Source organism: Emydura macquarii, unplaced genomic scaffold (genome assembly GCF_026122565.2).
Source record: "Emydura macquarii macquarii isolate MOO-44397 ecotype Brisbane River unplaced genomic scaffold, CSIRO-AGI_Emac_v2 contig_3603, whole genome shotgun sequence".
Lineage (NCBI taxonomy): Eukaryota > Metazoa > Chordata > Testudines > Chelidae > Emydura > Emydura macquarii.
The window spans coordinates 2,359,288-2,378,709 of record NW_027133740.1 but is presented as its reverse complement, the minus strand read 5'-3'; the positions used below and the strand labels follow the sequence as shown (position 1 = coordinate 2,378,709).

At 41.5% G+C, this 19,422-nt stretch overlaps 1 long non-coding RNA gene across 1 annotated transcript in view; it reads left to right on the top strand.

Moving 5' to 3' along the window:
• Positions 1-18,009, top strand: part of LOC137145716 (uncharacterized) — a 58,628-nt gene extending 40,619 nt beyond the window's left edge. Inside the window, exons 2-3 of the long non-coding RNA XR_010917738.1 lie at positions 15,279-15,500; positions 17,686-18,009. This is a non-coding gene — a long non-coding RNA (uncharacterized lncRNA). The remainder of the gene's footprint in view (positions 1-15,278; positions 15,501-17,685) is intronic.
• Positions 18,010-19,422: the final 1,413 nt, after the last annotated feature.

Genomic DNA, 19,422 nt, shown 5'->3' with positions numbered 1-19,422 from the left:
TGGAAGATTTATGAAGAGAAAACAGTTAATTTCTCACAGTTTTGTGTACCTCCGGGTCAAGTAGGGAGAGTAGCTGAACTATGAGGGGGAATGTTGTATTCAAACACTGCATATTGTAAGAAATAGCAAAGACTGACATAGGGTATACTATCAAGAGAATTGGGTACAGTAGGTGCTTTTTATTTTTTTTGTACTGAAGATCTGCTTTGACACGTTTTCCAAGGTGAACATCTTATTATTCAAGGTAAAAATACGATGGCTAAAAAAAAATCTTCCTTAGTGAAGGTGGGGTGTTTTTTTTGTATCAAATCCTGATGCTTTCCTAAGTGCCTATGAAACTCTAGCCAGAGTTCAAACAGTCAGTGAAGACCTGGGCTGTTCCCAAGGCCAACTTTGATCCTGTGCCCCACAACTGCTGTGAGGAGCTTTTGCTATCTGAGGTGTGACTGCTCATACTGGAAGGCAGGCCTGGGCTGCAGGGATAGGGAGTGGGCTGCAGTGAAGACCAATCTTCTGTTTTCTGTTGTGTTTAGAGCTCTGTATCTTTAAATAAAAATAATTTAGTTTCTCTCACTTTGGGAGCGGGCGGCTGAGACTCGTAAGAATGGCCATACTGGATTAGACCAATGGTCCATCGAGCCCAGTGGCCTGTCTTCTGACAGTGGTCAGTGCTGGATGCTTCAGGGGAAATAAATTGAACAAGACCACTATTGAGTGATCCATTCCTTGTCATTCAATCCCAGTTTGAGGCTGTTGGAGGTTTAGGGAAATCTGGAGGATGAGGTAGTATCCCTGACCATCTTAGCTAATACCCATTGATGGACCTATCCTCTGTGAACTTATCTAATTCTTTTTTGAATCCAGTAATACATTTGGCCTTCAAAATATCCCCAGGCAATGAGTTCCACAAGTTGACTATGCTTTGTGTGAAGAAGTACTTCCTTACATTTGTTTTTAAAACTGCTGCTTAGTAATTTCATTGGGTAATCCCTGGTTTTTGTATTATGTGAAGGGGTAAATAGCACTTCCCTAATCGCTTTTTCCATGCCTTTCATAATTGTATAAACCTCTATCATATTCCCCCCCCAATCCTTTCTTTTCTATGTTGAACAGTTTTTTTAATCTCTCCCTGTATAGAAGCTGTTCCATACCACTAATAATTTTCTTTGCCAGTCTTTGCATCTTTTCCATTTCTAATATATCTTTTTTGAGATGCATGCAGTTCTGGTCATCCCAATATTCAACATGTGGGGATACCATAGATTAATATAGTGGCATTATAATATTTTCTGTTTTATTGTTTATCACTTTCCTAATGGTTCCTAACATTGTTAGCTTTTTCAACTGCCGCTGCACATTGAGTGGATGTTCCCAGACAACTATCCACAATGGCCCCAAGATCTTTCTTGAGTGGTAACAGCTAAATTAGACCCCATCATTTTGTATATGTAGTTGGGATTATTTTTTCCAATACGATTTGCTTTGTATTTATCAACACTGAATTTTATCTGCAATTTTTGTTGCCCAGTCACCCAGTTTTGTGAGATCCCTTTGTAACTCTTCAGTCAGCTTTGACTTAACTATCTTGAGCAATTTTGTATTATCTTCAAATTTTGTCACCTCACTGTTCACCCCCTTTTCCAGATAATTTATGAATATGTTGAACAGGAAAGGTTCCAGTACAGGTCTTTGGGGGTCCCTGCTATTTACCTCTCTCCATTGTGATTCCAGATTCCACTGCAACAAGGGGTGGCGTTTCTTGCTACATAGGTCTAGCTATGGACATGTAACTGAGGGAAACCAGCAAATTAATAAAACGATAGAAGTTTAAAGATGGAAAACAACTTTTACATTGTCCAGCTCATCTCCTTAAGAAGGCCTTATTTTTTTTCTGATTCCCTACAAGATGTTTTCTAAAGTTTCAGATAATCTGGCTTCAAATTCAAAATGATATGGGTAGATTAAACTTGCAGAGTTATTAAATTGGTCATGTGGTTCAATATAAAGATATTAGAAATAAAAAATAATCCCTGGAAGCTATGGTATGTGAAAGAGGAGAGTTAATCCTGTCCAATAGACCAGACACATTTTTTAGAAAGACCCACAGACCAAATTTTGGACCTAAAATGTTGACTTATACTCATGGTAGGGCCAAAGATTTGCTGTTGAGCCCAGTGCATTTTACTAGAACTGGATGAAAATTTTTGAATTTAAACGTTTTTTTTTTTTTGATTGAGGGGGAAAAAAGGGATTTTTTGGTGGAAAAATTTTCCCATTTTTCTGTCAGCTCCACTTATTACTATGAATAGTCTGTTGCAGGAACAGGCCATACATTGTGCGTGTGCATGTACGCGCGTGCACATTTGCTACGTTTGTAAAGCTAAATCTTAATGGGTCATTTATCTTTTGTGTTATATTAGTATGGACAAATCTATAACCAGTTATTTATATTTGGCCCCATTTAATGCCTACAACAGTCAATGGAAAAATGCTTATTGACTTTAATGGGCTTTAGATCAGGCCCTTTATTTTTTTAAAAGGAAATCTGTGATCTCTTAAGGCAACTGAAAGGAAAACAAAGATTGCTGAATTTATGTGAACACAGATTTTATTCAGGTCCAGTCGTTTCAAACATACATGTGACTCAACCTGAGTTAGTGCAGATTTCGGCTTTAACTATAATATTTCTTATCACATTAAGCATTAAGGCAGCATAACATATACAAGACAAATATTAAACAAAGGTATTATGGATGGGAATTTCCTAATCTAGCTCACTATGTTGGTACAGTGGAATTTTCTTAATCCAATATCTGATGAAAGAACAAGGAGAGAATTAATTTACTGCACACTAATTACTTAGGAGTGTGCAGTGTACATACAGTGAAGGGCTCCAAAATGAATATTTGATAAACAATATCTGGCAAATTAAAAACCTGAAAAGTTTAAATGAAATGCAAATTAAAAATCTGGACCGTTAAATTAATTGAATAAATAAAAAAAACAAAAACCCCTCCTGACATTAAGGGTCGAAGTTATATCAGCAAAAGCAAACCTATTCAGAGTTAAATCCTGCTCGTGTGTTTGTAATTCACTTGTTACGATTGGGTGGATACTGTCGGAGCCTGAAAGACACATGTGAATGTGTGTACCTGGGGGGTCCAATCCTGGATTCCTTGTTCACAAAGATGCTGTGTCCTGAGCTGAGTGGGAGCACTCAGGGTATGTCTATACTGCAATAAAACACCCGTGGTTGGCCCACGTCACTTGTCTTGGGCTTGAGCTGCTGGGCTGTAAAACTGCAGGGTAAACGTCTGGGCTCGGGCAGGAGCCTGAGCTCTGGGACACCCCCCGGGTCCCACTGCAATTTTATAGCCCAACAGCCTGAACCCCATGAACCCAAGTCAGGTGACATGGGCCAGCCATGGGTGTTTTATTGCAGTGTAGACATATCCTCAGTAGCCTAAGGTTAACCCTTCTTAAATCAAATGGGAGTCTTGGGTACAGAAGGAATGTAGGATTAGGTCCTATAATGCAATGTCCATGCCATTTTTTGGATAAATTAATTTTAATCTGGAAGAATCTTGTTTTTGCTGTTTGGTGATTTCTTACATTTAATTTTCTTTGTCTTTCATGCTGGCATTTTCATAGGTGGGGTGGGGAAAAGAGTGGGATAACTTGCACTGTAGTGTAGACACACACCATTTCTAGCTATCGGATTACAGTATGTTAAAAACCAATCAGTTTAGTACATTTACCAAGTTAGATCGCATCAAAAGCCCATCGCATCTTTTCAGCAATAAAGTACCTTCTCTAAGGGTTCGGTCCTGTACATATGCATGTAAACATCTCTCTCACAAAGAAATAATTGTAAACATACTGTAGGGATCATGCTGTTTATCGTGACAGTTATAAATCAAAGATTGAAAAGGTAAAGTGATATTTAGCCTTAACTCTGCATCTCTGAGATAGCTCACTTAAGTAAAATTGTGGGTTTGTAGGAGGGGCCTTTAATTAACCAATGCATTCAGTTATATTCAGTCAATATTTAAACAGCTGAGGATTTCCATAGTTTTTCTATACAGGATTATGCATTGTTAGAAAAATTATTCTCCATAAGAATTGTTTCTGTAAGGATTACAAAAGCTGGAAAGTCTTGGGGTTTCTTAGGTAAAAATATTTCCACTATAGAAACAGTTTCTGTCAAATTTAGCGCATTGCAGGTCAGGTTTCAGAAATGAAAAACCAGTATTTATCCCCAGTTCGCCAAGGAACTTAAGCACGCGCTTATGTTTAAGCATGTGTGTAGCCCTGATGAAGCCAAGTGCTTAAATACTTTGTTGAATGGGGGATTTACTCTGGTGACCCACATTTTCTTCCTTACAGGTAGGAGCCAATTATATCTGATTTGAAACAAATTGCTTTAGGCCACAAAATTAGATTCTGAGGCCCTTTCAAAATTAGATACCATAGCTGCCACAATTGGACCATCTGCAAAGAGGTGGAGTGTTTCACTCCCATAATGCTAGACTTTGGTTTACTTTTTCAGCTAATGTCCAACTCAATAAACAGCATGACCCTTCTGCGTATTTACATTGATTTCTTCATGTGTTCGACATCCTTTAATCTGAGGACAGCCTGCTGGTGATGAAAAGGACTAGGTTCATTCCTTCAGTGAAAAGAAGATGAGGCACACTGAAGGGCCATGTTCATTGAATAAACAGTATATTCCTTCCTAGGACATTTTTAATAGAGAAATGGGTGTGATTGTGCCAAGTAACATAAACAAAACTGGGTGGTTGTATTTTGAAATACAGGGCGGTGTCATAAAAGAGTTAAAACTGGGAGCAATCTGTAGATCTGCTGTAACCATTAGATTTTTCTGGAAGAGAATACTAGGGATGAAAAAGGAATTGTTATATAAGGTTAACCTAGTAATTTAATTCATGATTTAGCTCCTAGTGTAACTCCATTGAAGTAATTGGGATGAATTAGCACAATAATATAACATGTAAAGAATCCAAACTACAATATAGTCTTATATTTGTATTAATCTTGATTTGTCCCAGTATGTAGTAATTGGTCCAGAGATAGAGCAGCAGATCTATGGTAATTAAAAAAGGAAACTTCTTATGTACTAGTAGCATTTCCCTTGAGGTGTAGGCAATTTCCCACAGCAATGAAGATATAATTATACTGATGTAAATCACAGCAAGATAACTAAGAGGGATTGGCCTTTCCTCTCCTTTAATTCATTGAAAGATTTTATCTTTCTGACAGGTACTGTCAGACAGAGCTCTGGGCTGGAAGGCAGGATGTTTTTCTTGTCACTAATTTGCTAGGGAAGAAAATGAATTTATTGCAGGTGGTTAGAGTAGTGACACTTTCAGGGGCTGATGCCCATTTGCATCCTAACAAAAAATGTATGGGGACAGATTTTATGTTCCAGTTGAGTTACGCTCAGTGCAAGAATGCGGCATAGAGGATGGATCTGGAGGTGGCTTTAAGTCACCTTTTGCCTTTCCAGTATCTTCAGCCCTGCCAATGGCCTACCCAGATCCTGATCTAAGTTAGAGCAGTCTCCAGGCTGCTCTACATTACACTCAGGTGCATTAGTCCATAGGGTCCATTCTGGGTCTGAGAATAGCAGGAGTGAAGCATGCTTGAGCCATGGCCCTTCCTCTCCTGCCCTCAAGCACACTTCCTACCTGTGAGAGGGGTAACACAGGGCCATTCTGCCAGTTCTGTTCTTTCCAAGAACATTTTTGTAGAGATGATATTACCTGGAGGCTGTTTCTTGCCAGGATCGTGCCCCTTCACACCACCTGAGTGGCATAAATGGGCTGTGACAGATGGAGAATCCAGACCACTGTTTATTAATTCCTTGCATGTGCTCCTTTTCCCTCAGCCACCAGATTCGGGTTATTCTATTGACCCATGAGCTTCTAAGGAAAATTCAAGTTAAAAGTAATTCTCTTTTTAAAAAAAAAAAATGAAATAACAAGATCACTGCTGCCAGTTCACATGCTTTGCATTGTTTGCATAGAAAAACCAACATCAGAAGAAGGCAGTGTGCTGGGAAACACTTTTCTTCTGGCACTAGGATAGTTTTTCAAGGTACTTCCTGGTGCACCTCTATTCTGAACTCTTGCCTCCGTTTTGACAACCGCACCTGCTCTTTGCAACTCCCCCAGCCCCTAAACCTCCCTCTCCCTAATTTTGTTGCACAGTTGAAACGTGACATCTCAGGAAGCGGGGGATTGCGTAAAGTACAAGATAGCCACAAAAGCCATTATAAAAACCAATGGTGTGGCCTCTCTTGGAAGACTCTGTGCAGTAGAGTTAGGGGAAATTTTTCTGCAAGGAACCGTGTTCTGTTTGAAAATGCTGATTCAATAGAACTGGAAGGTTCTGTGGGAATGTGTCAATTCTGTCAAAACTTCCAGCAGAGCTTCCTGCCGTTTGACTGCCTGCCAGCAGACAGGGAGGATATCAGGCTCTCTGGGCTGTCCAGTTGCCTGCCTGATAGGTTGCTGGTCTCCCAGGTACCTTGCACTGCCTGCATGGCAGATTGCCAGGCTTCCAGTTCTCAGTGAGGAGCTTGGGAGCCAGGGCTTCCTGGGCAGCCCAGGTAGCCGTGCCCAGGAAATCAAGCAGCCTGGGGAGCAAGCTGCAAAATTCCATGTTGGTTATCCTAAAATGGAATTTTTCACATTTTCTTTTCCTCTCAGGAAAATTTTTGGACCTTTTGTCCTGATTCAAGATGAAATGTTTTAATTCAAAATTTTTCAAAGCTGGTAAATGATCTTTTCTGGCTAGCTCCAGCGTGCAAGGGCTGCTCTCCCCCTCTCTAAAAGGCGACTGCAGACCTAGAGAGGATTGAGCTGTGGCACTCATTGCCACAGGGTGTCATGGAAGCCAACATTTCACAAGAGTCACAAAGGAACTGCACATTTATATGGGTGACAAGACTGTCCAAAGTTGTAATAGTTAATTTTAACATACATCTTGGGAGAGTTCTTAGACCTCGTACTTCAAAGTTTAAGCCAATTTCTAAATATTTGGGATTAGAAGGAAATGTAAGGGGAGGGAGGAGATGGGGAGATTATCCCACATCTGCCTAATTTAAGTTTTCTTGCACCTTCTTCTGAAGCATATCATACCAGCCACTGCCAGACAACTAGCTGAACCATGGGTCTGATCCAGTATTGCAATTCCCACGTTCCTATTCTTCACTGAGTACTAAGAGATCCTAATAGTTTACATGGAAAAACATCTACAAAAAGGCAAGTGGAGGGGGAAAAACATCTAAAGGAAGTTAGTATGTAATAAAATTTAGATCACCTTCTTTCAGTCTATTAAAGTGTGGATTTGGAAGACATTTGTAGCTGTGGGGCCTCTATGAAATGGGTGTTGGACTTGCAGACTATACAAACATACCACTGTGCGCAGTAAATCAAAGGATGTTGGCAAGACAAAGGGCTCATTCCTCTCTCTCTCTGTCTCTCTGTGTCAATGTTAATCTAATCTAGACATTTATTCCATATTTACCACTAAGTATTTCCTAGCACCCCCTTCTTCTTCTTCACTGAGCACCAGCATATACTTTAAAAAGTCAGCTACTGTGCAGTGCTCTTTCTGCTGATGAGCATGGATGTTGGAGGGCAGGTGTGTGTTGTATTGAAGTGCTCTGTCTGGTGGCACCTCAGGATTATTGCCCTTAATGAAAGAAATGGGTCTCCCAGGGCGTAATGGTACTGTAATGATTACCCCAATATATCTGAGAGCAGAATTTGACTCCAAGTATGAAGAGTCATGTATACAGCTGGCGCCTTCTTAACAAAGACACCAAGCGGCAGACATTTAACAAAACAAAAATGCTACCGTTCTGAGTGTTTTACACACACTTTGTAGTGGGGTAAGACCACAATTCTACAAAGCACGAGGCACATGCTTAACTTCAAGCAGATGCTTGTTCCATCAAATGCTGCTCATTGTGCTATCAGTGGGATTTAAGTACGTGACTGAGTTCTTCACATAAATGGGGCCTAAACCACTACAAAAGATGCAGGCAAAAGAGAATTGTCCCAAAGCATTCTATGCTGTGCAGAAACTGAAAGACTGGACTTCAAACTCGGGAATTTCCCCTGAACTCAGAATAGATGCCAGGCTTTGCGACAGCTGTAAGAGCCAAGGGGAGGAGGAAGGGCAAAATAATCACATTCTTGCTCTGGCTGTTGGTCTGTCTAGTGTTTTGTTTTTGTTTCTTTGCTGTTTTACTTTCCATATCCCATTTTCTTATGTCTGTCTTTGTCCCCGCCGCAACTACTATAAATGGCTGGAGTGACCAGGGCTACTTGGATTAAATTGTAAAAGGATTGTCTGCTTATTTTTCCCTGTCTCCTCTGAGTAAAAGCTGTGAGGTTTTCACTCAAATTAAGCTGGGTTTACAATGCACCAAAACCTACTCCTTGTCTCAACTCCCTGTATAGTTAAAATAGGGCCTAGGAACATGTCCGTGACCAAGGATTGCATGGGCATGGTGACTGGATCGCCCTCTCACCCAGAGAGACTCCCTTCCAGAAGCAAAGCAACGGGGGCCAGTTGTGGTGGAAGCCTGAATTGTCACTGCCTAAGTTGTACATGTTCCTGGCTAGAGGGCTGGAGTTTTCAGTGCTGTCAATCCAGCACCTTTCACATAAGCTTAAATTCACTTGGGGGAAAAATAAAATGATTATCTTGATTTTATTTCACACGGTGTTGAAGTTTCTTTAGAATTGTATGTACCACATGTCCCTCACCTTACCGGCAAGCCATCGGTGATCAATGAAGACAAAGTGATTCTGCCTGGCGGCTTACCACGTAGAGCCAGAGAAAATGAACACATCAGAAGCTGATTTTTGTGCAATGCCTGCTTTTGATTTGCTCATTTCTGTGGCATACTTGGGCTATGCTCTGTTACTTTCTTACAATAAAAGAGAACCTTTTCTCCAGGGTCACTCGCAGCATAGAGCTGTACTAATCATAGGGGAACCCCAGGTGGTATGATTTGTGGTGTATAATATGAACCCCTGAGGTTCAGTGGGGAGATCATTCATTCATTTATATAGTTGTATGTCATTTTTTTTTTGTGCAGAGTTGTTTTGTAACCTTCAGTTCTAACTTTGTGGTGGACCTCCTCATTTATTCTGCAGCCTCGGAGATGTCAGCTTATCTAATTACACGTTTATTAACGAACCTCCAAATGGTGTAACTTAAAGTAGCTTCTGTAAATATTTTGACTAATGGTGTTATTTCACAATGCAAATTATCTATGAGCTAGGCACTTATAGGAAGAGATCCTCTGTTGCTGTAAATTGGCAGGGGTCCACTGAAGTCAATGGAGTTATGCTAATTTCCGGCTCCAATTAAAGACAATGAAGCTACACTGATTCATACCAGTGGAGGATCGGGCCCACAATATGCAGTTTGCAAATACAGATTCCAAACTCTGACTAATCACCAGCTTTCTTTGCAAAGCACAAGTCTCTGTATTTAAGGAAGGATGTTTGCTATATTTAATATCTCCATACTTTAAGTGTGAGGGTGAACTTAGCCTTGTAAGGAAGTGCCAGTGGGCAGAAAGGGGAGCAAGCAGTTATCCCTGTAATTCTGCCACCTATGCAAAGGTACCAGCTCCAATTCTCATCATTGTCCTTCCCAAGCATGAGCCAGCGTGAGTGTGACTGGGGATATCACCAATATTAGAAAGCTTAGCTGAGAGTGGGAGGGGTAGGAAAGTACCTGTACACCTGCCGCCTCCTCCAGCAGTTAGCAGAACGGAGATGGCAGTGGGGAAAGGGAGTGGTTGGAGTATCACGTTAAAGAGGTGCAGCATGGATTGCTGCTGTATGTGCCAACCATTGGGCCGCCCTGCCAGGGTGATACACCTCCACCCCTAGTGCAGTCTGTGACTTTAAGGGCACAGTAAGCTCTATAAACATAAGTCTGAGTTGCAAAATTCTGCTCCAGAGGTGGATTTCACCTCCCTCCAATAGCTGGAGACGTTTGGATTCAGGGTTTCAACATGGCCTCCTCTAAAAACCCAGCTCTAACATTCTGTAGCTAACATGCTTTTTTATTTGTGTAGCATCACAGACATGCATTGTACTGTATGGAGCACACACTGAAGATAGACTCCATGCCTCAAAGATTTCACTGAGAAGTCTAACGTGGGATAACAATTACAGGGCAACAGGGAAGCAGACTTCTGCTGTGCTGTATATTTGGCAAAGAACTGAATCAAATCAAGTACTGACTACGTACAGTGGGTAGGTAGTCTCTTGTAAGTCAACAGAGCTGATGTGAATTGTACTGGATCAACCATCGTTTTTTTTGACCATATCATTTTCTACCTCATCAGACACCATCCAGACATCCTGATACTCCATGAACAAAAAAACAATAGATGTTTGTGGTTGTAGCACTCAGCTTTGACTTATGAAAAGAAGATGCAATTTGCAATCATGTCTGTTACATATCTAGCATTACACCCTTTCATTTACTGCATTAAAGCGGCAGTCAAAAGCATTCCTAGAGACACAATGGAGCAGTACAGTAGCCTCAACAGAGTTTAAGATTCCATATTATATTACAAAACTACTCTTTTGTGTGTGTGTGTGGATATTGTGCCTGTTTACAAGAAGGCTGGGGAAAAGGTCAGGGAAAGTGCGTAATTATTATCAGCTTTGCTGAGGCCACACCTGGATGAAGCATTTAATGCTTAAACAAGAATGAACTTGAACTGTGTTTGGGACATAGAAGCAGCAAGGATAACTGTAGAATGTAACAAATCAGAATAAAAACTGCATGAAGAGGTTGTGTTGCAGCATGGGGAAACCAAGAGCAACCAAAAGGGTTCTAAGACTGTAGCCAAGGCTACCGTCATCTTTAATAAAGAGGTGGGGCCTGCAGAAACTACAGCTCCCGGCATATGATGCTCCATCCTGACCTGAACAACCTCTGCAGAGTGCGAATAAAGGAGGAGGAGGAGGAGGGACTAAAATCTGGTAATTTTAATGCAAATTAAGCCTGGCCTTCATATTCTAGCAATTTATAATGTTGAGCAAAATCTGTGCACTGCTTCCTTCTAGAATCTGGGTAGCCAGAGTAATTCATGTACATTCCAGTCAACACCATATTTCTTTATAGGAGACCCGTCTAATGATTTGACATAATCCAGGCGCAGGAATGATACTGTCAAGAGATCCTGTAATATTAAATGCTACCATATTTTGCAGGGCTCAAATGGCAGTGAAAAAATCTTCACCCATGAATTGAACTTTGCCGACTTGTGATGCCAAAATAAGACTCCACCCAGGTGGTATAGATGTTCACAGTATGATCGGGTAGACCCTGCTTGGGCTTTGTCGGCTTGGCTGCAACTCAGTGGCGTTCAGATACCCATAGGCACAATAGAAACACACTTAGCACCGCAGCTCCCAGAGCCATAAGATAACCGGGTATGATAACGCTAGAATCTAAACTTTCATTTTAAAAAATTAGTTTCTAATCCTCATGATTGCAGAGAAAAACCTGGAAACATGACATGAATATATCTGATGCAGTGATTTCTGAGTCCACAGAGGAGAAGCAGCAGGTACTAGAGGCAGGGCAGGCCTGGCAGAACTAACTATCTGGGGGCACTTGAATACCCTATTAGTGTCGGTGTGATTGGCTCCCACTGGTGGATCTTAAATGTCTTGCTGGGTGATGTTCCACCCTTCTGGCCTTTTGGCTCCATAGTTCAGATTGGGGATAAATAGTGGCAGTTATCTCCTGAACACTATTCATGTATGGCACCAATGTGAGATGCCACTCACCGTACATTGTGCAGATCTGCAAACCTCCCTCTCCTTTCTTGTGTGTTTCGACAGCAGTGAACTAGTTAACAATGTTAACGTTTAAGCATCATCACTGAACTTCTGAGTTTTCCATCGCTGGACATCGAAATGCTTGGGACAGTTCCTACCTCTTAGAGAGCTTGTTTCAGGCGCTGCGCAGAGTCAGGCAGACATTACTGGATCAGGTTACATTCATTTCATATTTTCAAGAGGAGAACAAGAGCGCAGTCTCAGAAAAGCACTGGGTCGCCATCCTGGCACAACACCAGCAAATTCAAGACCTAGTTATTTGCACTTCTACAGCACCTTCCATCCAAGGATCTTAAAGCCCTTTAAAAACATCCTCATAAAACTTTGAGTTAAGTAAGCATCACTCTACCATAAGGACCAATTCTTCAACTCAGCACAAATATTGCCACAAAGATCTCCCTAAATTTCAGTGGACCTGTGCTAATTTACCCCAGGTTAGGCTTTACACCAGCTGTGACTTGCTTACTCTCACACAGGAAGTCTACTGGTCAGGAAGAGGAACCTAGATCTCCTGACTCCAAGTCTTGTGCTGTAACCACAGATCCCCCCTCCTTTGAATCTCCAACATCAATGTTTATAGTAGGGGTCCTGGAGGAAAAATCACTTTCTCTAGACATCATTCTGTCTGAGTAACACATTTTAAAATCTTGGCTATATTCCATCTTCCCTATGACTAATGGTAACCAAACATAACTTAATAATTGCATAATTATTTCCCCATTGCTTAATAGTTAATTTTCCTCATTTATGAGATGCTGTTTTTCTGAATTTCAGAGATATGCAAGGGCTTGCAACCCAGTAACGAGTAACAGTCATTTGTTCCTGAGGGATAACATTATTAGCTGTAACATACAGAAAACACCAGGGTGATGATAAAAGGCCATATGCTGACATGCTTACTCAGCTTTTACTCAGGCAAAACTCCTTTATCAGTCCATAAGAATTCCCAAGGGTTCAATGGGAATTCTGGCTGAGAAAGGACTGAGTGAAACTCAAGCAATGACTCAGGAGTTGGCACTATATGGGAGAGTTAAGAGAAGCTTCTACCAGGAAACCAGAAATTTTTCACGTTCTAGACTCCAAACACTCAGCCCCGGCACATTAAAACGTTCAACTGGGATTATGAACCTGGGCCCCATTTTAGGTAAATTTGGCTGGTTTATGATCTTTCAACCAGTGAAGTCAATGTTCAAGCTCCTATTGAATTCAATGGTGCAGTTTCAGGTCCTCAGTTTAGACTAACTATATGCATTAACTGTGCAGAACTTGTTGATCAGTCAGGCTTATTCATAAAATCAGACTGAAACTCCAGCTGTTCTGAATGTGTTTGCTTTGAGTCTTTTGGGTTCAGTTGAAACTGACACGAAAAGCAAATCTTATAGGGTGTGGAAACCTTTCTGCGAATCCAAACTGAATAAAAAAACTTGTACATGCATCTGCAAATCAAAAGCTAAGGCAATTCTCAGTTCTTGTTCAGGCAACACTCCCACTGAACTCTTCATCATCACACAAAATGGTACATTTAAAAAATAGGTAGAAAGGGCTGCTGACTGGGGTTGGGGTTGTATTAGATGAAACTCAGAAAAGCCTTCAGCTCAGAGACAAACCCAAGGTTTCATTGGTTCTTTGGGTTCATAAATCCTGTTATGGTTAATGGTGGTAATTCAAGCAAATGGAGAGAAGAATTGTGTCCATCTTCCCTGACCATATCCTTCTGTTGTCTCTTGTTTTATACTTAGATTGTAAGCTCTTTGGGGCAGGTACTGTCTTTTGTTTTGTGTTGATACAGCACCTCATCCACTGGGATCCTGGTCCATGACTAGCACTCATAGGCACTACTGCAATACAAATGAAAAAATAATAATAGTAGTAGTAGACCCTGTAGAAGGTCAGCATTCGGTCTTATCCTTCAGAGTGACTTGATTCCCTTGGTTTGGTATCTATTCTTGTCTTCAAGGACAGCCAGTTTGTCTGCTTCCCAGAACCAGTTCTACAGCATTCCAAATAGGTTGAAAGGATGGGAAGGACAGGACTGAGTTCAGGGTTTGAACCTGGTTCCCCTGGCTGCTAAAGTAGAGCAGCTACCTTTAAATCACTGAATTGGCTACTATGACTGAGCTTGCAGATTTGCTATTAGGGACCTTTAGCAGTGCCCCTGTATAGCTCTGACCTCTTAAAACACAAGCATTCTGAATTAGCTGTTGGGAACTCCTGTGTCTTCATGCATGGAAACTTTTGCAAACTGTCTTCGTTTTGGGGATTCATATTGTTTTCTCATCTGTGAGACTTTTTTTTTTTTCCTTTGGTAATTGTGCCAAAACATGCTGCGGCAGGTTGTGTTCCCTTACAACCCATTCCATGATGAAGTGTAAACCCACTGCAAGACAGCCCATCTGGCACGTTTTATCAGAGCTTTTAAAGAGCTACCATGGTTTTTGTTGACTGTAAGAATTTTGTGAAATAGGAGTATTTATTTTCCAAATGCCCCATGGGCATAAGCGGGTCTGAAACAGATATCTATGTCTAATTAAAGCCTTATATTTCAAGTTAATCTTTCTTAATTTTCTTTCATCCCACTTCCAACGTGCCTCTCCTTCATAATTGCTACTGGATAATTCACAGTCATCTATTTATTTAGGTCTTTACAGTGCCTCTTCACAGGGCCTCACATGGAAATAAAATAAGGGAATTGTTCTTGCTGTGTGGGTCTCTCTCTCATATGGGGTTCAGGAAACGTGTTCGTATTAATTTTTTATTTATTAATTAATAGCTGAGGGAAAGCGGGGCCATAGAGATGGATTTTGCTATGAAGTTCACGATCACGTTGTTCTCTGCAGGTAGGGAGCGCTATGCGGTGATCGGAGAGCTGGAAATGCCGTGTACTTGGTTACTCACAAGTTCTAGTAGACAGCTCCATTGTTCCTATGGAGCTCACTTGTTATAGAAAGTTGTGGTTGTGAAGGGAGAGGAGAGTCCTCAGCCAGATCAGTCCCAGCCCAATGACAGCTTTAAAGACTCAGACCATTGACCGTCCACAGGATCAACGTGGAGACCGGAGTGATGAGATGATGTGCTCTTTTATTATTTTTATTATTTTTAGCAGCCTGTCTGCTCTGTTCTGTACTGGTTGGAGTTTTTCAGGGGTCTTGTACTCATTCCTATACTTGGGAATGCTTGCTCCCCCTGGAGAAGAGAGAATGCTGATACCAACGGCAGTCAGAAAAGCTGTAATCTGCTCCCTAGCCTGGTAAAAAAGTTAGCCGTTATCACCTAAAGTAGGGGCAGACCCAGGTGAGACGATTAACTGCCATCACCATCTCTAAAGGAAAATATAATCCCTTATTTCGCTTACCTTCCTTTCTGCAGTCCGTCCCATCCCTTGAATTTGGTGCTCTCTACCCTGACAGAGGTAATACACCGAGGTCCTTCAACAACTTGTGCTGTCAGGAGGACATGGAAAAGACGAAAGCAAAGGAGAAAAATGTCGTTGATTATTAAACAGCACATATCTTTGGAAAGGCCTGGGCCAACTTCCAAACAGGTGGAAGTAGCAGAATAAAGAGCTGAACCAAGAGATGCGGTTGCAAGGTAAATCAGTTTTAAAAAAAAAACCAGAAAAAACCCATTTTGTTTAATCACAAGCAAGTCTTAACGGGGCCCCGCATACAACAAGAGAGAATGCTTCAGTTGCCCTCTCTCCCATCATCCATTCACCGACTGCTCAGCCTTGCCTCCCCTTCCTTTTCAGCAAGGAATGGCTTATGCAGGTCACTGCTTACTCCTGATCACTTAAGCCATACACGCCGTCTAGGTCAATTCACTTATTTGTCATTGGCACCCTGTGTTTTCTGCAAGGCTGACACTGTCCCACTGGGCTACTCTGTCAGATCCAAACTGATCTCATACTTTGTATTCACATCCTTTGGTCAAGTAGTCTGCAAAACCTTGGCCTTCAACACGGGTTAATGTTTTCTGCTATTCACGTTTGTTTCAATCCATTTTATGCAGCCCTATTTCTTTGGTCAAAGACTTTGATACTCCAAGTCATTTATCTTATAAAACAGCTACTTAGTTGCAACTTCAGTGTTAAGAATTTATAGTGCGATAGAGTCGGGGAGGGGGGGGAAGGAGAGAGGGGATCAAACATTATCAAGCGAAAGCACATGCCACTTCTTGTGTATCTTATTCTGCAATTCTTTGAAGTTTAATCTTTGCAAACGAAAAGCCTTTCAGCTACTTTGTGGCAACAACTCAGGCTTGTAACTTCTGACTGCACAGTACTCTTAGTTCATAAACGGATCTCATCCTTTCCTGACAATTAGTACCAAAGCAAGTTTAAATTCCATCCTTTGCTGCCACCACGTTAGCTGCCTGGAGCTCTTTGCCCACCTCCTCCTATCACACTCCTTTTCCCCACTCCCTTTTTAGAACGCAGCTGAAACGCTACCTCTCTCATGATGCCTACAACCAGTAGGCCGTCAATCAGTTCTCCTTCTTCTGATTTGGTAGCACTGAACACCCACTTTGCACAACTGTAAATGACTACACAAGACACAGGGTAACCAAGCATTAGGCCCATATAGATATAGATCAGGATACAAAATTAGCAGCTGGGGTAATTTTAAGTCTTGGAGACCACCCCTTATTTTACATTACAGCTAGATTGTGCCTCTAAGACTGTCTACACTATGAAGTAGGGGCACGAGCCCTCTGCTCATGTATGCATACATGCGCTATCTTTCATTGAAGGTAGTTGGGCACATATTCAGCACGGCTGTGCTGTGCTTCTGCTGACTCTGTCCATGCTACTGTGGCTATGCTGCTATTTATACTTGTGCCAGCTCAATGAAAGCCAGTGCAAATACGTGTGCACGTGCAGGGGAATCAGACCCCTACCTTATAGCATTGGCATCGCCTGAGACACATTGAGTAGGGGACAGCACAAAACCAGCCCACCTCAGGAGAAGTTTGGGGCGGGATTGTCGTCCCTTCCGCACACCAGTGCACACAGCTTGCTCTGCAGATGGGATGCAGTCCCGTGACTCTCTTTTTCATACACCTCCCCCCCACCCCCGCCTTATGTAGGATGTGCAATACTGGGGATGCATAGTGTATGTCTACACTGCAATCAGGACAGCGTGTGTAGGCAGAATGTGGCAGCATGGACTAACTGTCTGATTATGCCCCTAGGGCCCTGGGAGGATTTTATCTGGGCAGTTAGTCTGGGCCTTCTTGCTTACACTGCTATCTTTAGTGAGCTAGCTTGATCAAAGCTAGCTAGGGTACGTCAACAAGCGCTGCAGCTGTGCCTTCTGTATTTACCAAGGGAGATGGCCCTGCACTTTGCTGAGTGCTGCTGGGCCTGGGCCTGATGCAGGACATAAAAGGAGAAGTCGTCTTGTGTCGTCTCCTCTCCACCCATACAAGCAGCAGGCATGAGCTGGCACAGAGTCTCCAATTTATCTGCAAGGTGGTATCTCAATTACTTGGTTAAAAACGAAAATATTTTTCTAACATGATAAGATTTTTGTCTAAATACTTGCAGGTAAACAGTGACATTGTGTTGTGGTTTGCTCTGTGGTCCAAGGGGGTAATTACACTGTAACGTCTCCATTTCTCTTTAGTGTCATACTATATAGTAATACTTTTGGTGCTGGCTTATATAGGCAAACTGGATTTTATTTATATTTAGATGTTTGATATGTACAAAGACGTTTGTGGTCATGATCACCATCCTCTACTGTGAATTCTTGTTTCCCACATCATGCTACAGATTTCAAACCAGCATGGACAAGAACTGAGGGATTAATGGATTTTTTGGCTCGAGGACTGAATCAAGAAATCTAGGGGGGAAAAAATCAGGTTTGATTAGAATTGAAACAATTTTTTTCATCATATAAAATGACTTAAAAAAATGTCACGTGTAATCAATTGAAATGTGTTGAGTCAAGTTTAAACAATTTTTTCTTTCGTTTTTTTTGTTTCCATTTTGGCTTTTTTGGGTGTTTGTTCACCCTGTGTGTGTGTGTGTGTGTGTGTGTGTGTGTGTGTGTTTAAATTAGCCCAATTTGAAATAAAAATGCTGTTTTGAATCAGAAAGCTGAAACGAAGGGGTTTGAAATGAATGCGATTAAACATTTTAAAATGGTCCAAACAAAACATTTCTACTTTTTGTTCCCCCAACCAGAATTTGCAACCTGAATTTAGCAAATAGTTTTGGGCCTTGAAAAATGAATTTATTTTTTGGGCAAAAAACAATTTTTTTGAAGAAATTTGACCCGGCTCTACTGCCAGTTTTTCAAGTACTCAGCACCCACAGCTGGGACCAGACTTTCAACAGAGCTCAGCTCCTAAATACAGTCCAGCTTTTAAAAAGACCTCAGCACTCAACCCTCTGAGCTCACTCTGGGAAATCTCGCCTCTTTCTTTGGTGCCTAGGTGGGTGCCAAGATCTCTTGAAAATCTGGCCCTGTGTGAATTGACTGTGCACATCTCCTTTGGATGTTATAAGCTGTGTAGATACCACTGAGATAACTGTTTCTTTGGTAACTAATGTACTTTAAAAGGAACATAAAAAGAGGAGACGTGATAATACAAAAAGTATCATCTTAGAAAACCCAACTCACCTAATCATATCTTCTGAAATTCACGATTAAGAAACAACACCATGTAGTTAATATGTGGCCACATCCTGAAGTCATCCTTTAGCTTTTAACTCAGTTCTTACTCAGTCAAAACTCCCATTGACTTTCCATGGGAGCTTGAAAGCTTCTCTCTTTCACCAACAGAAGTTGGTCCAATAAAAGATATCTCACCCACCTTGTCTCTCTAATATTCTGTGACCAGCACAGCTACACCACCACCACAAACAACAATTGACTTCAATGGCAGTTTGCCTGCATGAAGACTTTGAGGGTAATTTACTACAATTGGAATCCCTGATGTCCTGTGGGGAAGGAGTGGAGTCCCAAGGTTTGGCTCATAATATTTTGCTCCATCTGTTTTCCTTAGGTGTGCACATGTTACATACGTACACCATATGTGGTGATGAAAGTCCAGTGATCATTTATACAGCCACATGATAAATTTTAATTGATCAGTAAGGATGCAGTTTGGTCCAGGATATCATGGATTCTGTGACTTTCTGGGACCTCTGTGACTTCTGGGGCAGGGCTGGAGCAGCTGTCAGCCTCGGGGCTGCTGCCAAACAGCTGATCGACTGGCCAGGCCCAGCAGCTATGTTTTCTCTCTCCCCCAGTGTATTTTTAGTAAAAGTCATAGACAGGTCACAGCTTCCGTGAATTTGTATTTATTGCCCACAACCTGTCCCCAACTTTTACCCACGATAGAATCTTAACCTTGACTCTGCACTCCCATCCATTTCTTCCAGGACTACTTCTAAAACAGGTGGTTAAAAACCATGTGATATTTGTATGGATCACCTATTTGTTCAGTGTTCAGAATAATGAGGCACTTTATATCTGGGACCAGATTTTCAAAACAGTGGCCT